The sequence below is a fragment of the Hyperolius riggenbachi genome, chromosome 10, assembly GCF_040937935.1.
Source record: "Hyperolius riggenbachi isolate aHypRig1 chromosome 10, aHypRig1.pri, whole genome shotgun sequence".
NCBI lineage: Eukaryota > Metazoa > Chordata > Amphibia > Anura > Hyperoliidae > Hyperolius > Hyperolius riggenbachi.
Window position 1 is genome coordinate 270,092,751 of NC_090655.1, and position 24,860 is coordinate 270,117,610.

At 46.0% G+C, this 24,860-nt stretch overlaps 2 protein-coding genes and 1 pseudogene across 3 annotated transcripts in view; 1 reads left to right on the forward strand and 2 right to left on the reverse strand.

Annotated features, from left to right (window-relative positions):
- LOC137535392 (zinc finger protein 665-like) overlaps window positions 1-24,860 on the reverse strand; it is a 976,927-nt gene that overhangs the window by 558,873 nt on the left and 393,194 nt on the right. The gene's annotated exons all lie outside the window — the stretch shown is intronic.
- Window positions 1-24,860, forward strand: part of LOC137535857 (uncharacterized) — a 532,348-nt gene that overhangs the window by 426,532 nt on the left and 80,956 nt on the right. The window lies entirely within an intron of this gene.
- Window positions 8,750-22,881, reverse strand: LOC137535399 (zinc finger protein 569-like; annotated as a pseudogene).

The following is a 24,860-nucleotide window of genomic DNA, read 5'->3' on the forward strand; positions in this document are numbered from 1 at the left end:
GCCATCCTGTGCCCTCGTAGTCACTCGCTGCTGCTCCAGTCCCCCGCTGGCAGCTTGCCGACCTCGGAGGTCGGCGGGACGCATTGCGTACATTTTTACGCATTCCCGCTAATGCAGGATCATTAACACATACATTTTTACGCGTTACTGGTTCAATGCATAAAAATGTATGTGTTAATGTTCCTGCACTAGCGGGAATGTGTAAAAATGTACGCAATGCGTTCTGCTGACCTCCGAGGTCAGCAAGCTGCCAGCGGGGGACTGGAGGAGCCGTGAGTGTCTACGAGGGCACAGGATGGCTGCATGGGGCTGGTAGAAGCCCCAGGTAAGTGAAACTCATTTTTTTTATTTTGCTTGGACCTTCCCTTTAAAACATAACAACAAAGATTATGACGCCAAAATGTTAGGCGTTTCCATTATTTGGTCCAACCCCTGTAGATATACGGTCTCAAACCATGGAAGTGGAAAAAAGAAAATCAGTATGGCAGCCCCCATAGTCTTCTCACTACAGTTGTCCTTTAATTGCTTGTGGGAATGATTGCACCTGGGGCTGTAGGGAGAAATCCAGATATACTTGCAGATAGTGCCCGCAGATTGGAACAGGGGATCCTGAACTGCAAGGCAAGAGTGCTAACTACTACGCCACCGTGCTGCCCATCAACACAGCTGTTACTTTTCTGAAAGAAGTCTTACTCTCGGGGTGACACAGCATAGTTATTCTGTTTATACTCCCTCATTCTATCAGTTTACTAGCTCCTAATACTCCGCTATCACCCTCTTCTTCTGGTGTAATCAGGGCTGTATTTACCATAAAGGCACTGTAGGCACATGCCTACAGGCCCCTGATGATGGAAAGGCGGCTCCCTCCCTCCCTATGCAGAATCCTGATGAAAGTGTAAGGGCTCTTTCACACTAAGACGTTGCGTTTAATGCGACGTTAAGGTCGCATAACGGTCCCCTAACGCAAGTTAGCTTTGAAGTTGGACGTTACATTGAACTGCGTTATGCGTCTCTTGATGCATACTTTTTGATGCATATGGATCAAACGAAAACGGCGCATGCGGCACATTTTAAAAAAAACAAAAAACATTACTGAGCATGTGCAAACAGTCTAACGCAGCCAAATACGAGTATAACGCACAGCATGCTGCACTTTCATTGAACGTGCAGCGTTCTACTCAAACACAATGTGGGCACTGTGAACAGCCCATTGATTTTTCAGTGCTGTAATATCACAATTTCAAAGGCAATTTAAAGACTTGCACACACAATGAATCCTTCAGGGAAACTTAATCAGCTCTTGATCAAAACACAGCTCTTGCAAACTTATTCTGTGCCTCCACGTTCAAAAAGAACAAGTAGTCAATTCCATCAAGTAAGAAAGAAAACGTGGGCACCAGTAAAATGCACACCTCTGTGTTTAATGTTGCATCAGCAAACTCTTCCAACAGATGTAGCAATAAAGACGATACTTCACCCCATCCAGGTGCACCCCGCATAGAGACCCCTCGGTCAACAATTGTTTCACATCAAAGATGCATCATCACGGACCAGTAGTGATCTTAGCAGCGAGGAAAGAGGCTCCACGCCGACAAGACAGCGCTTCCTCATATGTCACTTCTGGGTGCGCTCATGTGATCCCACCGGCCAATCCAGAACTCCTGTACGCATGACGCGGCCGCATGCGGACAAAAGTACGCATGCGCTCATAGCGTCTTTGGGCCAGCTGCGTCCCACGGCTGAACCATGCGTACTAGACGTAAGTTCGTACGCGTGGGACATATTATGCAGCTGTACCGACAACAATTGTTGTCATTGCCCACAGGATTGTAAATTCAACGGGGGGAGCAAATGGCCAGGCAGCAGAATCTCAAACCTGGAGAGGATCATCCAAAAAAGAGGTATAATGTAATCACTATATAATGTAATCATCTGGATTAGGAGAGGAAAGGGAAAACATAGTGAACAAGTCACCGTGACTTTAGATAGAAAGAATAGCCCAAGATTCATCCCAGAGAAAGGACAATTAAGAGATATTACTTTTATACATAACAATAAATATTTAATCATTTTTCCGACACAAGGGATATCCCAATTCTTTGGAAACAAGGTCCCAAACACCCCGCCCCCCCCCCCCCAAAAAAAAACTGCACCCCCTCCCCCTTTCAATTAGGTTGGGACATATAATTGGTATTTACATTTTGGAAGATAACCTTACATTTATCTCTCAAGGAACACACCAAGGTCGTTTTTGTCGTTAAAGCCTAACGGACCTATGGCCTCGGTTTTAGAAATAAGGTATGCTTCACGCTGCAACAATATTCTCTCTCTATCCCCTCCCCGTCTGGGACTTGGGACATGTACCAACCCTACCATCCTCAATAGTGAAGGGTCGCTGTCGTGCGCTACTCTAAAGTGCTCGACCAGCTTAGGTACTCCACCTTCACATTTTCTGACCGACCTGATGTGTTCCACGAGTCTCTCACGCATAGGGCGTGTGGTTTCACCGATATAATACCGGAGGCAAGGGCAGAAGAGCACATACATAACGAATGCCGTTCTACATGTAATAAATTGTTTGATCTGGAGATTCAGGTGTCCTACCCTAACGTTTGCTACTCTCAACATATGACTACATGTGGGAAAAAAACTTCCCACGGTTCTCCCACTACTCAGCCAATTGTCCTGTTGTTGCTGAATTTGCTCGCTCTGTGTGACCATAGAACTCAGGGTAAACCCCTTTCTATAGGCTATAATGGGTGCGTTAAGAACTTTATCTCCTAGCCCCGTATCTCGCTCCAAAATAGACCAATTTTTGGAAATGATTTTTTTAATTTTTCCTGACATTGGTGTGTAATCAAACACAAAGACAAACTTGTCCCTATCCTTCGCTCTCTTATCTGTGGGTTCCCCACCCCCAGTCCGCCCCAACAACTGGTCCCTATCTTGCTCTCTCACTCTCTCCAGAGCCCTATCGAGAGTTCCAGCTTCATAACCCCGTTCAATTAATCTCTGATACATTTCTTTTGACTGTAACTCTAAATCTTCTATATTTGCATTATTTCTTTTTAGCCTCAAAAATTTACCATAGGGGATAGTCGTTTTTACATGTGGGGGATGATAGCTGTTACTATGTAGCACTGAATTTGTTGCTGTGCTCTTCCTATACCCTTTAGTGATGAGGGCATCCCCCTGTACCTCCACTGTGAGATCAAGGAAAGCGACCCGATCACCTCCCCATTCACCTGTGAACTGCATATTCATGGCATTGTCATCCAGATATTTCATAAAACGTTCAAACCTGTCCCTGGTGGACGCCCAAATAACAAGCACATCGTCCACATACCTCGACCATGTTCTCAGATCATATCTATAGGGATTTCTTTCCCCATAGATATACTCTGCTTCCCATTTCGCCAAAAACAAATTTGCGAAAGTTGGAGCTACCGCTGTTCCCATTGCTGTTCCTGCTATTTGTTTGTACCATCTCCCCTCAAATCTGAAGGCATTGTGTTCTAAAAGGAACAAAAGGCAATCACCCAGAAAACGACTTTCTGCGTCAGTTTTCAAAGCACAGTCTTGTAGGTGTTCGAGGACAGCCCCAACCCCCATTTTCTGCGGTATCCTGTTGTACAGGTTTACCACATCGATGGTGGCGAGGCTGTCCCCCCTCCTCCACTCTAACTGTTGCACCATTTGCAGGACATGGGTGGTGTCCTTCAAATAAGATGGCACAAAAGCCAACACAGGTCTAAGAACATGGTCGAGGTACTTTGAAAGGGGCTCAGAAAAAGCGGTCAAAGTGCTAATCAATCCCAAAGCTCTCAGAAAAGCGCTTCTAGTGTGGCTGAGTCCTAATTCTTCCAGACTTTGGTTCACTTGTTGTGCTTACGCTTACATGATATTACTGATAATATAACCATATATGCAAATGAATGTTCAACTCTCTTACCTGTGCTTGAAAAATATTTTAATATAATACATTCTAACAATGCAATTTATTTATTACAGTAATCTGACTGCTGCATTTAATAGTACATCTAACATCACATGCAGAGGAACAAAACACGTCACACTGTGGGAACAATATACAGCTGATATTCAGCACATTATCCAGAGGAATAACTTTATTAGCAGCTTTACTCACAGGAGAGATACTTGGAGATGCATCAGATTTCCATTCTAATAGGATTTATTTTGTTACATAACACAGAATCGTTTCCAGCAACAGCTTCCCACATTTGTCTATAGCAGTGACTGTAACACATATAACAATAACCTGTCCCCCTCTCCACCCCAGAATTCCTGTATCCAATCATCTCCAGCCCAACACCTGTATCCAATCATCTCCTAATTTACATTTGGGGTGCAGCACTGAGGCATTGGGGTGTCTATAGCAGTGATTGGAACACATATAACAATAACCTGTCCCCCTCTCCACCCCAGAATTCCTGTATCTCATCTCCAGCCCAAACACCTGTATCCAATCATCTCCTAATTTACATTTGGGGTGCAGCACTGAGGCATTGGGGTGTCTATAGCAGTGATTGTAACACATATAACAATAACCTGTCCCCCTCTCCACCCCAGAATTCCTGCATCTCACCTCCAGCCCAAACACCTGTATCCAATTATCTCCTAATTTACATTTGGGGTGCAGCACTGAGGCATTGGGGTGTCTATAGCAGTGACTGTAACACATATAACAATAACCTGTCCTCCTCTCCACCCCAGAATTCCTGCATCTCACCTCCAGCCCAAACACCTGAATCCAATCATCTGCTTCTAATTTACATATGGGGTGCAGCACTGAGGCATTGGGGTGTCTATAGCAGTGATTGTAACACATATAACAATAACCTGTCCCCCTCTCCACCCCAGAATTCCTGTATCTCACCTCCAGGCCAAACACCTGTATCCAATCATCTCCTAATTTACATTTGGGGTGCAGCACTGAGGCATTGGGGTGCCTATAGCAGAGATTGTAACACATAACAATAGCCTGTCCTCCTCTCCACCCCAGAATTCCTGTATCTCACCTCCAGCCCAAACACCTGTATCCAATCATCTCCCTCTAATTTACATTTGGGGTGCAGCACTGAGGCATTGGGGTGCCTATAGCAGTGCTTGTAACACATAACAATAGCCTGTCCTCCTCTCCACCCCAGAATTCCTGTATCTCAACTCAACCCCAACACCTGTATCTAATCATCTCCTAATTTACATTTGGGGTGCAGCACTGAGGCATTGGGGTGTATATAGCAGTGACTGTAACACATATAACAATAACCTGTCCCCCTCTCCACCCCAGAATTCCTGCATCTCACCTCCAGCCCAAACACCTGTATCCAATCATCTCCTAATTTACATTTGGGGTGCAGCACTGAGGCATTGGGGTGTATATTGCAGTGACTGTAACACATATAACAATAACCTGTCCCCCTCTCCACCCCAGAATTCCTGTATCTCACCTCCAGCCCAAACACCTGTATCCAATCATCTGCTTATAATTTACATTTGGGGTGCAGCACTGAGGCATTGGGGTGTCTATAGCAGTGATTGTAACACATATAACAATAACCTGTCCCCCTCTCCACCCCAGAATTCCTGCATCTCACCTCCAGCCCAAACACCTGTATCCAATTATCTCCTAATTTACATTTGGGGTGCAGCACTGAGGCATTGGGGTGTCTATAGCAGTGACTGTAACACATATAACAATAACCTGTCCTCCTCTCCACCCCAGAATTCCTGCATCTCACCTCCAGCCCAAACACCTGAATCCAATCATCTGCTTCTAATTTACATATGGGGTGCAGCACTGAGGCATTGGGGTGTCTATAGCAGTGATTGTAACACATATAACAATAACCTGTCCCCCTCTCCACCCCAGAATTCCTGTATCTCACCTCCAGGCCAAACACCTGTATCCAATCATCTCCTAATTTACATTTGGGGTGCAGCACTGAGGCATTGGGGTGCCTATAGCAGAGATTGTAACACATAACAATAGCCTGTCCTCCTCTCCACCCCAGAATTCCTGTATCTCACCTCCAGCCCAAACACCTGTATCCAATCATCTCCCTCTAATTTACATTTGGGGTGCAGCACTGAGGCATTGGGGTGCCTATAGCAGTGCTTGTAACACATAACAATAGCCTGTCCTCCTCTCCACCCCAGAATTCCTGTATCTCAACTCAACCCCAACACCTGTATCTAATCATCTCCTAATTTACATTTGGGGTGCAGCACTGAGGCATTGGGGTGTATATAGCAGTGACTGTAACACATATAACAATAACCTGTCCCCCTCTCCACCCCAGAATTCCTGCATCTCACCTCCAGCCCAAACACCTGTATCCAATCATCTCCTAATTTACATTTGGGGTGCAGCACTGAGGCATTGGGGTGTATATTGCAGTGACTGTAACACATATAACAATAACCTGTCCCCCTCTCCACCCCAGAATTCCTGTATCTCACCTCCAGCCCAAACACCTGTATCCAATCATCTGCTTATAATTTACATTTGGGGTGCAGCACTGAGGCATTGGGGTGTCTATAGCAGTGAGTGTAACACATATAACAATAACCTGTCCCCCTCTCCACCCCAGAATTCCTGTATCTCACCTCCAGCCCAAACACCTGTACCCAATCATCTCCTAATTTACATTTGGGGTGCAGCACTGAGACATTGGGGTGTCTATAGCAGCGATTGTAATACATATAACAATAACCTGTCCCCCTCTCCACCCCAGAATTCCTGCATCTCACCTCCAGCCCAAACACCTGTATCCAATCATCTCCTAATTTACATTTGGGGTGCAGCACTGAGGCATTGGGGTGTCTATAGCAGTGACTGTAACACATATAACAATAACCTGTCCCCCTCTCCACCCCAGAATTCCTGTATCTCATCTCCAGCCCAAACACCTGTATCCAATCATCTCCTAATTTACATATGGGGTGCAGCACTGAGGCATTGGGGTGTATATAGCAGTGACTGTAACACATATAACAATAACCTGCCCCCCTCTCCACCCCAGAATTCCTGTATCTCACCTCCAGCCCAAACACCTGTATCCAATCATCTCTCTAATTTACATTTGGGGTGCAGCACTGAGGCATTGGGGTGTCTATAGCAGTGACTGTAACACATATAACAATAACCTGTCCCCCTCTCCACCCCAGAATTCCTGTATCTCACCTCCAGCCCAAACACCTGTATCCAATCATCTCCTAATTTGCATCTGGGGTGCAGCACTGAGGCATTGGGGTGTCTATAGCAGTGACTGTAACACATATAACAATAACCTGTCCCCCTCTCCACCCCAGAATTCCTGCATCTCACCTCCAGCCCAAACACCTGTATCCAATCATCTCCTAATTTACATCTGGGGTGCAGCACTGAGGCATTGGGGTGTCTATAGCAGTGACTGTAACACATATAACAATAACCTGTCCCCCTCTCCACCCCAGAATTCCTGCATCTCACCTCCAGCCCAAACACCTGTATCCAATCATCTCCTAATTTACATTTGGGGTGCAGCACTGAGGCATTGGGGTGCCTATAGCAGAGATTGTAACACATAACAATAACCTGTCCCCCTCTCCACCCCAGAATTCCTGTATCTCACCTCCAGCCCAACACCTGTATCCAATCATCTCCTAATTTACATTTGGGGTGCAGCACTGAGGCATTGGGGTGTCTATAGCAGTGACTGTAACACATATAACAATAACCTGTCCCCCTCTCCACCCCAGAATTCCTGTATCTCACCTCCAGCCCAACACCTGTATCCAATCATCTCCTAATTTACATTTGGGGTGCAGCACTGAGGCATTGGGGTGTCTATAGCAGTGACTGTAACACATATAACAATAACCTGTCCTCCTCTCCACCCCAGAATTCCTGTATATCACCTCCAGCCCAAACACCTGTATCCAATCATCTCCTAATTTACATCTGGGGTGCAGCACTGAGGCATTGGGGTGTCTATAGCAGTGACTGTAACACATATAACAATAACCTGTCCCCCTCTCCACCCCAGAATTCCTGTATCTCACCTCCAGCCCAAACACCTGTATCCAATCATCTCTCTAATTTACATCTAGGGTGCAGCACTGAGGCATTGGGGTGTCTATAGCAGTGATTGTAACACATATAACAATACCCTGTCCCCCTCTCCACTCCAGAATTCCTGCATCTCATCTCCAGCCCCAACACCTGTATCCAATCATCTCCTAATTTACATTTGGGGTGCAGCACTGAGGCATTGGGGTGTCTATAGCAGTGACTGTAACACATATAACAATAACCTGTCCCCCTCTCCACCCCAGAATTCCTGTATCTCCCCTCCAGCCCAAACACCTGTATCCAATCATCTCCTAATTTACATTTGGGGTACAACGCTGAGGCATTGGGGTGTCTATAGCAGTGATTGTAACACATATAACAATACCCTGTCCCCCTCTCCACTCCAGAATTCCTGCATCTCATCTCCAGCCCAAACACCTGTATCCAATCATCTCCTAATTTACATTTGGGTTGCAGCACTGAGGCATTGGGGTGTCTATAACAGTGATTGTAACACATATAACAATAACCTGTCCTCCTCTCCACCCCAGAATTCCTGCATCTCACCTCCAGCCCAAACACCTGTATCCAATCATCTCCTAATTTACATTTGGGGTACAACGCTGAGGCATTGGGGTGTCTATAGCAGTGATTGTAACACATATAACAATAACCTGTCCCCCTCTCCACCCCAGAATTCCTGTATCTCACCTCCAGCCCCAACACCTGTATCCAATCATATCCTAATTTACATTTGGGGTGCAGCACTGAGGCATTGGGGTGTCTATAGCAGTGACTGTAACACATATAACAATAACCTGTCCCCCTCTCCACCCCAGAATCACCTGTATCCAATCATCTCCTAATTTACATTTGGGGTGCAGCACTGAGGCATTGGGGTGTCTATAGCAGTGACTGTAACACATATAACAATAACCTGTCCCCCTCTCCACCCCAGAATCACCTGTATCCAATCATCTCCTAATTTACATTTGGGGTGCAGCACTGAGGCATTGGGGTGTCTATAGCAGTGACTGTAACACATATAACAATAACCTGTCCCCCTCTCCACCCCAGAATTCCTGCATCTCACCTCCAGCCCAAAAATTGTGTTAGTAGATATTTGATCCGTAATATATAAAACTTTTTTTTTTTTGCTTATATTCATTTCCTCCCTTTCCTTTGTTTTTCGTGGAGCCACACAATTTCTGCAACCTCTCCAGTGTGAGATATATTATGTGAAACAATCTCTGATAAACCTTTCCCACACTCAGCACATATTATGGTTTCTTACTGGTGTGAGAACTCTTATGTGTGAAAAGATTGGCTTTATGTTCAAAACATTTCCCACACTCAGCACATGAAAAGGAATTCCCTCCAGTGTTAGATCTCGCATCTAACAAGCTCTGATTTCTGAACAAAACATTTCCCACACTCAGCACATAAATAAGGCTTGTCACCAGTGTGAGATCACTTATGAGTGCCAAGGTTTGATTTATGCCCAAAACATTTTCCACACTCAGTACATAAATAAGAAATTTCTTTCCCGAGTGAATCTCTCATGCATTAAAATTGCCACTAAGCACATGAATAGGGCTTCTCACCAGTGTGGGATCTCATATGTGAAACAAGGAATGATTGCTGAACAAAACATTTCCCACACTCAGCACATGGATAGGGCTTCTCACCAGTGTGGGATCTCATATGTGAAACAAGCAATGATTGCTGAACAAAACATTTCCCACACTCAGCGCACGAAAAAGGCTTCTCACCAGTGTGATACCTCATGTGTGTGACAAGGTTTGATTTTTGTCCAAAACATTTCCCACACTCAGCACATGAATATGGCTTCTCACCAGTGTGGGATCTCATATGTGAAACAAGCAATGATTGCTGAACAAAACATTTCCCACACTCAGCACACGAACAAGGCTTCTCACCAGTGTGATATCTCATGTGTGTGACAAGGTTTGATTTATGTCCAAAACATTTCCCACACTCAGCACATGGATAGGGCTTCTCACCAGTGTGACATCTCATGTGTGAGACAAGGTAATCTTTACGTCCAAAATTTTTCCCACACTCAGCACATGAATAGGGCTTCTTTACCATGTGAGCTCTCTCATGTAAGACAAGTGCTGATTTATATCCAAACCATTTCCCGCATTTAGCACATGAATAGGGTTTCTCTCCAGTGTGAAATCTCACATGTGAAACAAGCGTTGATTCCTTAACAAAACATTTCCCACACTCAACACATGAATAGGGCTTCTCACTAGTGTGAGATCTCTCGTGTGTGACAAGACTTCCTTTACGTGCAAAACATTTCCCACACTCAGCACATGGATAGGGCTTCTCACCAGTGTGACATCTCATGTGAGCGACAAGGTTTCCTTTACGCTCAAAATTTTTCCCACACTCAGCACATGAATAGGGCTTATTTCCCATGTGAGCTCTCTCATGTAAGACAAGTGCTGATTTATATCCAAAACATTTCCCACATTTAGCACATGAATATGGTTTCTCCCCAGTGTGAGCTCTCACGTGTCTAACGAGCTCTGATTTCCGAACAAAATGTTTTCTACACTCAGCACATGAATAAGGCCTCTCAACAGTGTGAGATCTTTTACGTGGGACAAGGTTTGATTTCTGCACAAAACATTTCCCACTTGTAAAACAGGAAATAGACCCTCCAGCAGGGGGAGAGCTGTGCTGGGTATGAGGCCCCTCAGGGATAGACAGGTAAGGGTGAATATTTGGGGTAACCAGGTTATCAGCAGGAGACTCTTGTCCAGTGACATCATCCGTTGTACATTCTGTAGATACAGAGAGACAAGTCTCTGAGAGGTTCCTGATGCCGGGACTTTGCGCTGCAAATAGAGAAACATCACTTCCTGTTAGAGAATTCTGAGGGGAACAATTATCATTAGGATGGTCAGGGAGCTGCTGATAATTCCAAGTTAATGCAAAGGTTATGCAGATTAGAAATGGACCAGATGCAGCAACTACATAGCTTTGCATATAATTAGCATACAATTTGCACCATCTCATATTGGCATGTCACTGACCATCCCTAGTTATCAGCCTGACAGAGAAATGCCGAAAGTTGGGCTCATTACCAGGGCTGTGGAGTCAGTACAAAATCATCTGACTACTCAGTTTATGAAACCTCTGATTCCAAGTACCCAAAACTCTACAAAACTTGCAGGGCTATGGAGCGGGCACAAAAAACATTCAACTCCGACTCCTCCATTTGTGAAGCCACCGACTCCGGGTACCCAAAACTGCTCCGACTACAACTCCAACGCCCGGCTCATTACAGGTGGCCAATCACATGACAAGAACTTTGGCTTGCATGCAAATTTTATGTAGCTTATAATTGTTTAATTTTAGAAATAATGCATTATTCTAGTAGCTGTGCCACCAGTATACACATAATAATAATTCCTTTTTTTGTATAGCGCCTTTCTCCTGTCGGACTCAAAGCGCTTGCGAGGCAGCCACAAGAGCGCACTCAGTAGGCAGTAGCAGTGTTAGGGAGTCTTGCCCAATGAACTCCTTACTGAATATGTGCTGGCTTACTGAGTAGGAAGAGCCAGGATTTGAACCCAGGACTCCTACATCAGAGGCAGAGCCCTTAACCATTACACTATCCAGACATGGCTTCCATATTACTGCTCACAATTGTTTTGCTGTTGATGTGAGCCACACTTTGATCAGACAGAGTTGTCCCAAATGACACCAGTTGCCCCCACATTGTTCTGTGGTAATTATCACCCTTGCCAGATCTGTCATTTCACTGCTCACTCCCTGCTTGGAATCCATGCAGTATGGGGGCAGCTTCCTGCTCTTGTGAATAGGAATACTTGTTTAGCATGATTGCACTTGGCATAGTTGTTTATTAAAGGGATATTATAGCTACTTGTCACTTCAGTCTCCCCTCCCATTGTACTGTTATTGTTATTAAGCTGTCACCAAATACAAACCTGAATAATAGTGTTAGATGGCGAAATGAGTACATAGCATAACCCAGAATATGGCCAGTCTATGAGCAGCGATTCAGTCATATCAGCAATATAGACACACATGTATTCTATAATTTACTGCTGATTACTCACCTGTTCTGCCCTCTGTAACACTGTCCTCCTCTTTACTTGTCTTAATCATGTCACCCTCTTCCATATACTGCTGATCACTCCTCTCATAAATCTCTTGTTCTTCCTTTTTAATTGTCCTCATCATGTCTCCTTTCTCCATAGACTGCTGATCACGCCTCACATACGTCTCTTCTTCTTCCTCTTTAATTGTCCCCAGCATGTCTCCCTCCTCCATAGACTGCTGATCACGCCTCACATACGTCTCTTCTTCTTCCTCTTTAATTGTCCCCAGCATGTCTCCCTCCTCCATAGACTGCTGATCACTCCTCACATACGTCTCTTCTTCTTCCTCTTTAATTGTCCCCATCATGTCACCCTGCTCCATAGACTGCTGATCGCTCCTCACATATATCTCTTCTTCTTCCTCTTTATTTGTCCCCATCATGTCACCCTCCTCCATAGACTGCTGATCACTCCTCACATATGTCTCTTCTTCTTCCTCTTTACTTGCCCTCATCATGTCACCCTCCTCCATAGACTGCTGATCACTCCTCACATATGTCTCATCTTCTTCCTCTTTAGTTGTCCTCATCATGTCACCCTCCTCTATAGACTGCTGATCACTCCTCACATACGTCTCTTCTTCTTCCTCTTTAACCACAGCACTTACATGTATTAGTTCTCCATCCTAAGTTCACAAAATGAGAGATAATTTAAAAAAAAAGTGAAGACAGGATATTAAGAAGGAAAAATGTCACATAGTTTGGTGTCTCGGATGACCATCACTTCCACCTACCTGGTAATGGTGGGGGATGGTTGGATCTTCCTGTGCACAATTCCGGGAATAAAGAGGACCTGTACATCTCTCTGGTGGGTTTCTGTTACTGAATACATCTGCAGGAAACACACACACTGACTGATTACATTAGCTGAATACATCAGATGATTGGGAGGATCTGGTAGGACCCTCCATACTGTTCTTTCCTTTGTGAGAAATTAAGTCTCCTCTTACCTGGTGATGTGAGGGGCGGCTGATTCTCCATCATGGCGTCCTTGTAGAGGTCCTTGTATCCTTCTATATACTGCCACTCCTGCATGAGGAAATAGACGGTAACATCCTGACATCTCATAGGAACCTGTCACACAATGATGCAGTCACCAACTAGGAGACCTGATGGAATGGAGGGAGGACCTCTTTGAAACATTGTCAGGTAATAAAAAGCTACTTCCTTTACCTATTACCCTGTGCTGTCCTTAGCGTAAGCTGCAGTGAGGAAACCTCCACAGCTACAGCCTGAGAGCCTGGTCCCCAGCTACTAAGTGGAACAAACACGACTATAGGCTGTTATCCAAGCACAGCCACTTCAGGAGGTGAGACCTGTCCTGAATAGGGCCCTACACCATATCTACACAGTACTTTAAGCACTTTTTTCTTTTCTTGTTTTTTGTGCAGTCAACACCCAGCCACACCCCTTGCTGTTACTGAATAATGTCCCATAATTCTCAGTACCGCTCACCTCTGCTGTCAGCAGCTCCATCATCTTCCTGATAACCTCTAGAATCTTCTGTTTGTTGTGGCCCTCAGGTATTAGGGAGTGAGGTGGTGCCACCGTGATGGTCACATGATCGCCAGACTTCACTGGAGGAAACCTCTGCAGAGAAAGACCAACAATAATGTCACTTGACCTCCCAGAATCCTCCTCACCTCTTCATGTGTGTTTTATTAATAGAGATAAGCGTGATTTCATGTGACCTCCCAGAATCCTCCTCACCTCTCCGGTCAGCAGATAGATGATCTCCAGAGTGAGGTTGAATATCCTCTCAGTCATGTGACTCTGGTCCTCGTCCATCCTCAGTGATTTGGTCATATGATCTGTACAGGAAGCTGCTGCCTTTTGATAGATAATAAAGGGAGGATAATCTAGGTTATATGGTTATCGGTGGTGAACCTGCCAACACAGGATCCCCTCTCCCCAGCACTCCCTATTGCTGTCACTTGTGGGTGGTGGGGCCATGCAGAGTATTGCAGTAAAGTATAATAAATTGGTTTATAGCTACCTGTGCACTATACTCACAGCATGCTGCAGTCCTGTCCTCCCTCTGCCTCTTCTCCAGCTGGCCTTCTCTCCCCACATCCCCCTCCCACTGTTACCATCCCTGTGATGTTACAGCAGTGCTGGTAGTGGTAGATGGATGAGGATATGAGGAGAGGCAGAGACTGAGGCTAATGGGAGCAGAGGACTGGAGCACACTGTGACAGCTAGCTATAAACCAATGTAATCCTTCCTATTACTATTCTGCATGGAGGTGGGGGAAGAGAGCAATACTGAAGTGTGGGCATGGCTATACTGGGAAAGAAATTACATTACTGGGGGGGGGGGACACTACATATTACTGGGGTGGGGGCATTACATACTGGAGGATAATGGCAATGCTGGGGGACACAGGGGGGGCATGGCTATACTGGGGGAGAAATGGCATTACTGGGGTGGGGGACAATGCATACTGGAGGATAATGGCAATGCTGGGGGACACAGGGGGACGTGGCTATACTAGGAAAGAAATGGCAATACTGGGGTGGGGGACATTACATACTGGGGGATAATGGAAATGCTGGGGGCACAGGGGGACATGGCTATACTGGGGAAGAAATTGCATTACTGGGGTGAGGGACATTACATACTGGAGGATAATGGCAATGCTGGGGGACACAGGGAGGACATGGCTATACTGGGGGAGAAATGGCATTACTGGGGTGGGGGACATTACATACTGGAGGATAATGGCAATGCTGGGGGACACGAGGGACATGGCTATACTGGGGGAGAAATTGCATTACTGGGGTGAGGGACATTACATACTGGAGGATAATGGCAATGCTGGGGGACACAGGGAGGACATGGCTATACTGGGGGAGAAATGACATTACTGGACACTTGTAGTGGGGCCATTAGAAAACCGGCAAACAAGTCATAACTAGGGTTGACAACCGGCTTGGGGTGTGGCCTAAAACTGGGAGCGGTTTGTTACAGCCTCTTCATGAAAATAGCCAAAGAAGACAACATTTTGGAAATGTAATGCAAATAACAGAAGTAGAAACAACTGATAGCTAGATTAACTAGTTACTGCACTACGTGCAGCACATCTACATCCCGTAGCACTTCTTCTGAAGTCCCAGGGATGTAGATATTCGTCTACCGCCGCTGCATGCTCCCGTTTGCATTCTCATTGCCGCCTGTTAGTGCACAGATCAATGAATGGGAAGGTAGTTCCCACTCACCGATATGCGAGACAATGATCAATGGCCAACAGTATCAATGAGATGTTATGGCCACTGATAAAATGAAAGTAACACATGCACACGTTACTTCCTTTTCACGTACTAACAGTACACACAGGAAGAAAATGTGAGGACATCTTGTGGCCAAATAGTAAAATTACACCTACAAATTTTTTTTAAATAAAAAAAACAAAACATACATATACCATTAAAATTAACTCATTACCTCCCCCCCCCCCCCCTCTCCCATAGTTACTTAAATAAAACATTTGCATATAGAGAAAAAAAATGACAAGTAAACAAAAAAAATATAGGGACAGACCTTTTCTAATATGTGTGTAGGGAGGGCATATTACTGTTATTTTTGCAAATATGGTCTTGCAATTAGTGAAGGACGCAAATCAGAAAAAAAATACCTTTGTTGCCAGATAAAATATTGTCGCCATACATTGTACTAGGGAAAAATAAACATTGCAATAACTGTACAAATGGGCACATAAAATGTGTGGGTTTCATCCACAGTAGAACGTTTTATTTTAAAACTACAATGGCTGAAAACTATAGGATTAAGAATTGTTTTCCATTTTTGTTTATTATCCCCATTAAAATGCATTTAGAATAAAATAATTCTTAACAAAATGTACCACCCAAAGAAAGCCTAATTGATGGCAAAAAACCCAAGATATAGTTCATTATGTTGTGATAAGTTATGAGAAAGTTATTAGGCATTGAACGGGAGGAACGCTGAAAGGTGAAAATTGCTCTGCTCCTAAAGGGGAAAAAAACCCATAGAAATTTAAAGCGGACCCAAACCAAACATTTTTTTAATTCAAAATATTTAGCTGCACCACTCTGACACATACAAAGATAAATAAACACTCCTTCAAGCCTATGAGCATTTCAGTGCATGCTTTTCACCCTTCTCTTTGCATAACTAGGGTTATACAGGTGGCAGCCATTAGCAATTCCTCCTTTGCCGGACACCTCCTACTCCACCAGTCTGCCAGATTCTGTCCCAGCAATATGGAAGGAAGGGAGGGGTTTCTCCAATAAATGTAAAATATTTTATATTTGTCATCATGCAGCTGAAAAAAGGCTGCTATTTATTATTATAATTTAGAAAATAGATTTTATTTATGAAATCTTGTATTTTTAGTTTGGGTCCACTTTAACTAGTTAATACATTTGTTTAAATCATAGGCCTGAAGAGTTTTTTCATTCTACTTACAACAAGTTACATTGGCTATTGCCTCACACCCATATATGGAGGCAGTTGGCTGCTGCTTTACCCCCTGGCCCGATCTAAGTGGCTCGACCTGCTGTATGTGACTTAGGGGCGTGGCTAGAATCCTGAGAGAACTGGGGCACAAAGTATGAAGGGAGAGTGCGGTATGCTAAGTGCTGTGTTGGGAAAATGGGCGTGGCCGCCATAGTTGTAGGTGGGGCCAACTGTAATGTAACACTGTTATTGAAAGGCAGTTTGACCAAGTTCCCCCCCCCCCCCCCCCTCCAAAGAAAGTGAAGATCATAAAGCAGGGCTTCTTACATGACGCTGTGGAAGGGAAATTTGCATCATGGATGTACAGCCAATCAATTTATAGAAACTGTATGATATTGTGTCAATAGGAACCAAAATCTCTGAGGAATGCCATGAAGAATAAAGTATTTTCTGAAGGCAAAAAGGAGTCCAACTCAGTAGTTACAAGACATTTGTAATAAAATGGCCATTGAAATACATACATTTTCTTGTCAATATGATTCTTTTGGTTTTTGAATAAAAGTACCATTTAGTAACCATGAGCCACCAAAATGGCAAACACTGCAACAATAACCCCAATATATTATTATTATGACCATCAAATAATAAATGCAGCAGTCATTACCCCACATAAAGTTAAATTTGAAATGCAGAAAACATTACCTGGCATTACCTAAACACACACACACACCTGCCACTGCAGTGAATATTCCCCTCTTGTGTGGACACCAACATCACTTCTTGCCCCATCAACCCCAGTGGCACCATACAGGGACCGGGGCACAGATACCTCATGACTATTAGCAGCTATTACGAGACCAGGTCTGATTGTTACCTTGGTGAAGCATAGAGAGCAGTGCCAGCGAGCTGGGGCTTGTCATGTTGCAGTGACAAAATTTGTGGTATGATGAATGGGCACTACATTTCTGGAAACTTTGGGCACAGTGTCAAGGGGTTCTGGGCCCAAGCCCCAGATTCTGGGCCCTAAACACGCCTCTGGCTGCCTACCTAACCAGGGCCTCTCTCAGCTGACTATGTGCGTCTCCTCTACAGACTCCAGGGATCCACAGTCGGGTCAGTCAGTCTCCTCCTGCTCCACTCCTCAGGGCCTAGACAAGGTTCTCCAGCACCCGAGGAATACATGCCTAAGGGCTCCCCCTCCCAAAACACACACACACACACACACACACACACACACACACCACATATACACACACACACACACACACACACACACACACACACACACACACACACACACACACACACACCAGAATTGGGTCTGCCCCAGTATAGATATCTGATATGCATTCAATATTAGACATGTTCCCTCCCATGGGTATTCTTACTTTCCCCTCCCCCAGTAAAGGAAGTCGTATGTCCCCCTAGTATACAATAGCCACATACCCACCCCTTGGAATTGGTAGCCAGATTACCCCCTAATTAAAGTTAGCCAGAGTTTCCCTAAGTATGAGTAGATAGCCAGAGTTCCCCTAAGTATAGGTGGCAGTGCAGGAGACAGAGAGGGGAAAACAAGCTGCCTGGAACATCCAGGTGAGGGGAGGAACGGACAGAGCAGGAGAGGAGATTTGCTGTCAGAGCTCTGCACTTTTTCATGTTCAGTTAGGAAGCACAAGCTGCCTTAGTGACAGGCACTACTTATCTGCTCTGCTTCTGAACTGAGAGCAAAAAAAAGTGCAGAGCTCTGCAGTCAAATCCCCTCTCATGGATTTTTTTTTTTATTTACGGTGGAGCAGAACAGGGGGCTTAAAGGACTTCTGAGGCCAACATTAAAATCTATTTTTTACTCATGGGTGGCCAGCGGGGACCACCAGAGCTGCAGCGAGGGACTCAGAAGGCTGCGAGGGGCTGGAAGATGCCCCAGGTGAGTAAAAAATGGATTTTAGCGTTGGCCTTGGAAGTCCTTTAAGGGGGGGACCCAAAGAAAATGATGCTGGGGAAGACACCAGCTGGGGTTAGTGGTTGGGAAGTACGTGGACTGTAGTTGGGTGGCATTGAGACTTCGGGGTCCAAAGTGAGAGGAGGGGAGATTTCTTATCTCCTCTCTGGAGCTCATGGTAGCCAGTAGTCTGTTAGAACACATAAGAGCATTGGTGCCCTCGGATATGCAGGGGGTGTTCCCTGATTGAGGCTTTGCATTTTGTACCTGACTGAAATAAGCATTTCTGGTCTTTTCTCGCTGTATCCATTTCACAAGAATTGTATTTAAATATTTTGAGAAAAAAAAGTTTTTGTATGTAAAAAAAATGTCTAAGTCTAGACCCACATGGTGCTCACTGCAGCTTTTGTATGGGGATGTGTGGGCGGGACACACTTGGCTGCCTCTCGCTTTTTCATTGGTGGAAGAGAGGTGCTGCAGAACCCTGACTGGAGGGAGAGGGAGGGACAGACAGAGGAGGAGGCCTGACACTTCCCCTGTCTAATCCGCTCAGGGATAAGACTATGTACTGCAGTGCGCACATGCACATTATGCATCGCGGCAAAGGGCACCTTTGTGGACAGATGGCTGTCTCAAAAAGAAGGGCATTACGGACAGTGACACTTTAGTGTCATCTGAACAGACTGCCCATCTAAATACAGACGGTTGGCAACCCTACCATGGAGACCAGCTGGTAGTGGTGCTGGCGAGAAGATGAACCTGTGAGGGAACCTGGAGAGGCGAGATCTCCATTCACAAATACCAGCAAATGACAAACCGGTGGTGTTCCAACAAACTAGCATACATTGTCAAAAAAAGGATACATTTAAAGTTAAATCAATGGAATCATTATTCCCTAGCCTGCAGGCTCAGTCCTTGCAACATTTTATTCTAACTCCACCAGTAAACCTCGATTATTTTCAAGAACCCCAACCACACCTTCCTCTCTCCTTCACTGCGGCGAGTGGCCAGCAGCATGGACTCAGCTGCTGCACACCCTGTACATTACATCTGTCTCGACCTAATGCTGTAAGGCAAGGGTGGTAACCACTACAACACCACTGTGCTGCCATCAGGATATAACCTCCTCTGTAATGCTGGGTACACACGTTGCGATTTCCCGCGCGATCCACGGGATCGATTTGATTATTTCCAACATATTCGATCGTGTTTCGATGGATACAGCCGTCGATTTTGCATATTATTAAGTATGCAAAATCGACGGTTGTATCCATCGAAACACGATCGAACATGTTGGAAATAATCGAATCGATCCCGCAGATCGAGCGGGAAATCGCAACGTGTGTACCCAGCATAACACAGTATGTCCACCCCGACCTCTGCTCTGCCCAATATATAACAAGTATGTCCACCCCAACCTCTGCTCTGCCCAATATATAACAAGTATGTCCACCCCGACCTCTGCCCTGCCCAATATAGAACAAGTATGTCCTCCCTAACCTCTGCTCTACCCAATATATAACAAGTATGTCCACCCGACCCCTGCTCTGCCCAATATATAACAAGTATATCCACCCCGACCTCTGCTCTACCCAATATATAACAAGTACGTCCACCCCGACCTCTGCTCTGCCCAATATATAACAAGTATGTCCCCCCCCCCGACCTCTGCTCTGCCCAATATATAACAAGTATGTCCCCCCCGACCTCTGCTCTGCCCAATATATAACAAGTATGTCCCCCCCCCCCCGACCTCAACTCTGCCCAATATATAACAAGTATGACCACCCCGACCTCTGCCCTGCCCAATATATAACAAGTATGTCCACCCCAACCTCTGCTCTGCCCAATATATAACAAGTATGTCCACCCCTGCCTCTGCTCTGCCCAATATATAGCAAGTATGTCCACCCCGACCTCTGCTCTGCCCAATATATAGCAAGTATGTCCACCCCAACCTCTGCTCTGCCCAATATATAACAAGTATGTCCACCCCGACCTCTGCTCTGCCCAATATATAACAAGTATGCCCACCCCGACCTCTGCTCTGCCCACTATATAACAAGTATGTCCACCCCGACCTCTGCTCTGCCCAATATATAGCATGTCCACCCGACCTCTGCTCTGCCCAATATATAACAAGTATGTCCAGCCCGACCTCTGCTCTGCCCAATATATAACAAGTATGTCCACCCCTGGGATCGATTTGATTATTTCCAACATATTCGATCGTGTTTCGATGGATACAGCCGTCGATTTTGCATATTATTAAGTATGCAAAATCGACGGTTGTATCCATCGAAACATGATCGAACATGTTGGAAATAATCGAATCGATCCCGCAGATCGAGCGGGAAATCGCAACGTGTGTACCCAGCATAACACAGTATGTCCACCCCGACCTCTGCTCTGCCCAATATATAACAAGTATGTCCACCCCAACCTCTGCTCTTCCCAATATATAACAAGTATGTCCACCCCGACCTCTACTCTGCCCAATATATAACAAGTATGTCCACCCTGACCTCTGCCCTGCCCAATATAGAACAAGTATGTCCTCCCTAACCTCTGCTCTACCCAATATATAACAAGTATGTCCACCCGACCCCTGCTCTGCCCAATATATAACAAGTATATCCACCCCGACCTCTGCTCTACCCAATATATAACAAGTATGTCCCCCCCGACCTCTGCTCTGCCCAATATATAACAAGTATGTCCCCCCCGACCTCTGCTCTACCCAATATATAACAAGTATGTCCACCCCGACCTCTGTTCTGCCCAATATATAACAAGTATGTCCACCCCAACCTCTGCTCTGCCCAATATATAACAAGTATGTCCACCCCTGCCTCTGCTCTGCCCAATATATAGCAAGTATGTCCCCCCCCCGACCTCAACTCTGCCCAATATATAACAAGTATGACCACCCCGACCTCTGCCCTGCCCAATATATAACAAGTATGTCCACCCCAACCTCTGCTCTGCCCAATATATAACAAGTATGTCCACCCCGACCTCTGCTCTGCCCAATATATAACAAGTATGACCACCCCGACCTCTGCCCTGCCCAATATATAACAAGTATGTCCACCCCAACCTCTGCTCTGCCCAATATATAACAAGTATGTCCACCCCTGCCTCTGCTCTGCCCAATATATAGCAAGTATGTCCACCCCGACCTCTGCTCTGCCCAATATATAGCAAGTATGTCCACCCCAACCTCTGCTCTGCCCAATATATAACAAGTATGTCCACCCCGACCTCTGCTCTGCCCAATATATAACAAGTATGCCCACCCCGACCTCTGCTCTGCCCACTATATAACAAGTATGTCCACCCCGACCTCTGCTCTGCCCAATATATAGCATGTCCACCCGACCTCTGCTCTGCCCAATATATAACAAGTATGACCACCCCGACCTCTGCCCTGCCCAATATATAACAAGTATGTCCACCCCAACCTCTGCTCTGCCCAATATATAACAAGTATGTCCACCCCTGCCTCTGCTCTGCCCAATATATAGCAAGTATGTCCACCCCGACCTCTGCTCTGCCCAATATATAGCAAGTATGTCCACCCCAACCTCTGCTCTGCCCAATATATAACAAGTATGTCCACCCCGACCTCTGCTCTGTCCAATATATAACAAGTATGCCCACCCCGACCTCTGCTCTGCCCACTATATATAACAAGTATGTCCACCCCGACCTCTGCTCTGCCCAATATATAGCATGTCCAACCTGACCTCTGCTCTGCCCAATATATAACAAGTATGTCCACCCCGACCTCTGCTCTGCCCAATATATAACAAGTATGACCACCCCGACCTCTGCTCTGCCCAATACATAACAAGTATGCCACCCTGACCTCTGCTCTGCCCAATATATAACAAGTATGTCCACCCCGACCTCTGCTCTGCCCAATATATAACAAGTATGTCCACCCAAACTCTGCTCTGCCCATTATATAACAAGTATGTCCACCCCGACCTCTGCTCTCCCCAATATATAACAAGTATCTCCACCCCGGCCTCTGCTCTGCCCAATATATAACAAGTATGTCCACCCAACCTCTGCTCTGCCCATTATATAACAAGTATGTCCACCCCGACCTCTGCACTGCCCAATATATAACAAGCATGTCCACCCCGACCTCTGCTCTGCCCAATATATAAAAACAATCACACTATTACCTCTTCCAACCATCAACAACCATCCAAGTCTCCTCTCCACCGTCAGCTAATGTCTGTGTTAAACCATTTCCTGTCTCTGGTTTCATTACTTCCTGTCTCTGCGTTCCACCTGAGAGAAATGAGGTTGCCATCTTGTGGTAAATAGGCTAACTGCAGCCTCTGTTTGTGGAATCACCTGTGCTCAATGCAATTATTGCCTTCTTAAAGACAAAAAATACGAGTTTCACTTACCTGGGGCTTCTACCACTCAACTATCCTCCGGTCCCCTGCAGCGGCTAAGTTTCAGTTTACACCGACTGGCCAGTGCGCCTGCGCTGCCCTACTGGCCAGTGTGCCTGCGCTGTCCTAGCCACGTGTGTTCTCCTTCACTTTCCCATCGGCCTGAACGGGCACAGCCAGAGCCATGCAAGCACAGTGGCCGTCGACTGACGAGTCACTGGAAATCGAAACTTAGCAGCAGCTGCGGGGGACTGGAGGATTGTTGAGCGACGGCCCGGGCACAGGGCAGCTGCAGGGAGTTGGTAGTAGCTACAGGTAAGTGAAACACTTTTTTTATGTTTTGTTTAGGTTTCCTTTAAAGGATACCCGAAGTGACATGTGACATGATGAGATAGACATGTGTATGTACAGAGCCTAGCACACAAATAACTATGCAGTGTTCCTTTTTTTCTTTCTCTGCCTGAAAAAGTTAAATATGAGGTATGTAAGTGGCTGACTCAGTATGGAGCCGCCTGTCTTTGGGACCACTCGGGCTCCCGAAGACTTCTGAAGTCTCCCGAGGTGGGAGATTTAAATGGAGGAGCCTGCGGGGGAACAAGGGGTCCAGGAGAGGTACAGGAAGGCTCTGTAGGACCCAGAGCCTTCCCTCTCATTAGGTAAGTATCTTTTTTTGTTTAATTTTCACTTCAGATTCCTAAAGACCAGTAATTCCTGAGAATAGTAATATCCCTATATTTATACCTACCTGAGGCTGTCCTCACTGGCCACTGGCATTCTGACCAGTCGCTGGCTTCTCTGCATGCCCAGTACAGCCATGCTCACGCCCCCAGCACACTGTTGTGCCCAGGAGTGTTTTCGCAGTACTACTGCGCACACATAGAGCGCTCATGGAACATGATGGGGGGTGCACATGGCCAGGCCGCCCATGCGCAGTAGAGCGTGGCTGGCCAGAACACAGGGGAGTGATATTTACAGAACAGAGAGGTTGGCGAGGGAGCACAAGGACCTCATGGGGCTGAAGGAGGCCTCAGGTAAGTATAAATATAGCAGAGCCCCTAACCGTCCGTAATTCTGTCCCATGCAACCCCCCCCCCCCCCCCCCCTTGTGTCCAGAGGGCAGATTAGGAAAAAAAATGATCGAGGCACCAGCTGCGTGCTAATGAGTAATGTGGGGATTACATCATTCCTCCCTCCTATTACAGCCCCCCCCCCCCCCCCCCTCATGTGTACACTTGCAGAGTATTGGCATTTCTCTCGCTTGTCTATGCGTTCCGACAGCCGACTCCTTACTACTTCCTGTTTCCAATGACACATCATGCTGAGAAACAAGTAGTAGAGAAAAAGCCAGCTGCCAGAACCATGACAGGTGAGATAAATACCCGCAACGCTGCGTCAATACTCTGCAAGTGGACACAGGAGGGGGCTCATGGAGAAGGATGGAGGAATGATGTCAGCCCTACTCCCTGCATCCCGACATTACTCACTGCCAGCACTACAACCCAGTAGCACCCTCCCACTGACACCCTCATCCCCACTCAGTGGCACCTTTCTCCCTACACACTGGCACCTTCCTCCCTACCCACTGGCACCTTCCTTCCCACCCATAGTGGCAACCTCCTCCCCACCCAGTGGCATCCTCCTCCCCACCCACTGACACCCTCCTCCCCACTGGCACCTTCCTTCCCACCCATAAAGGCATCCTCCTCCCCACCCAGTGGCATCCTCCTCCCCACCCAGTGACACCCTCCTCCCCACCCAGTGACACCCTCCAACAGGGCCGTGCAGAGGGTCCTTATATAGGGGGTTCTCAAATTTAAAAAGGAGCCTTGCAAA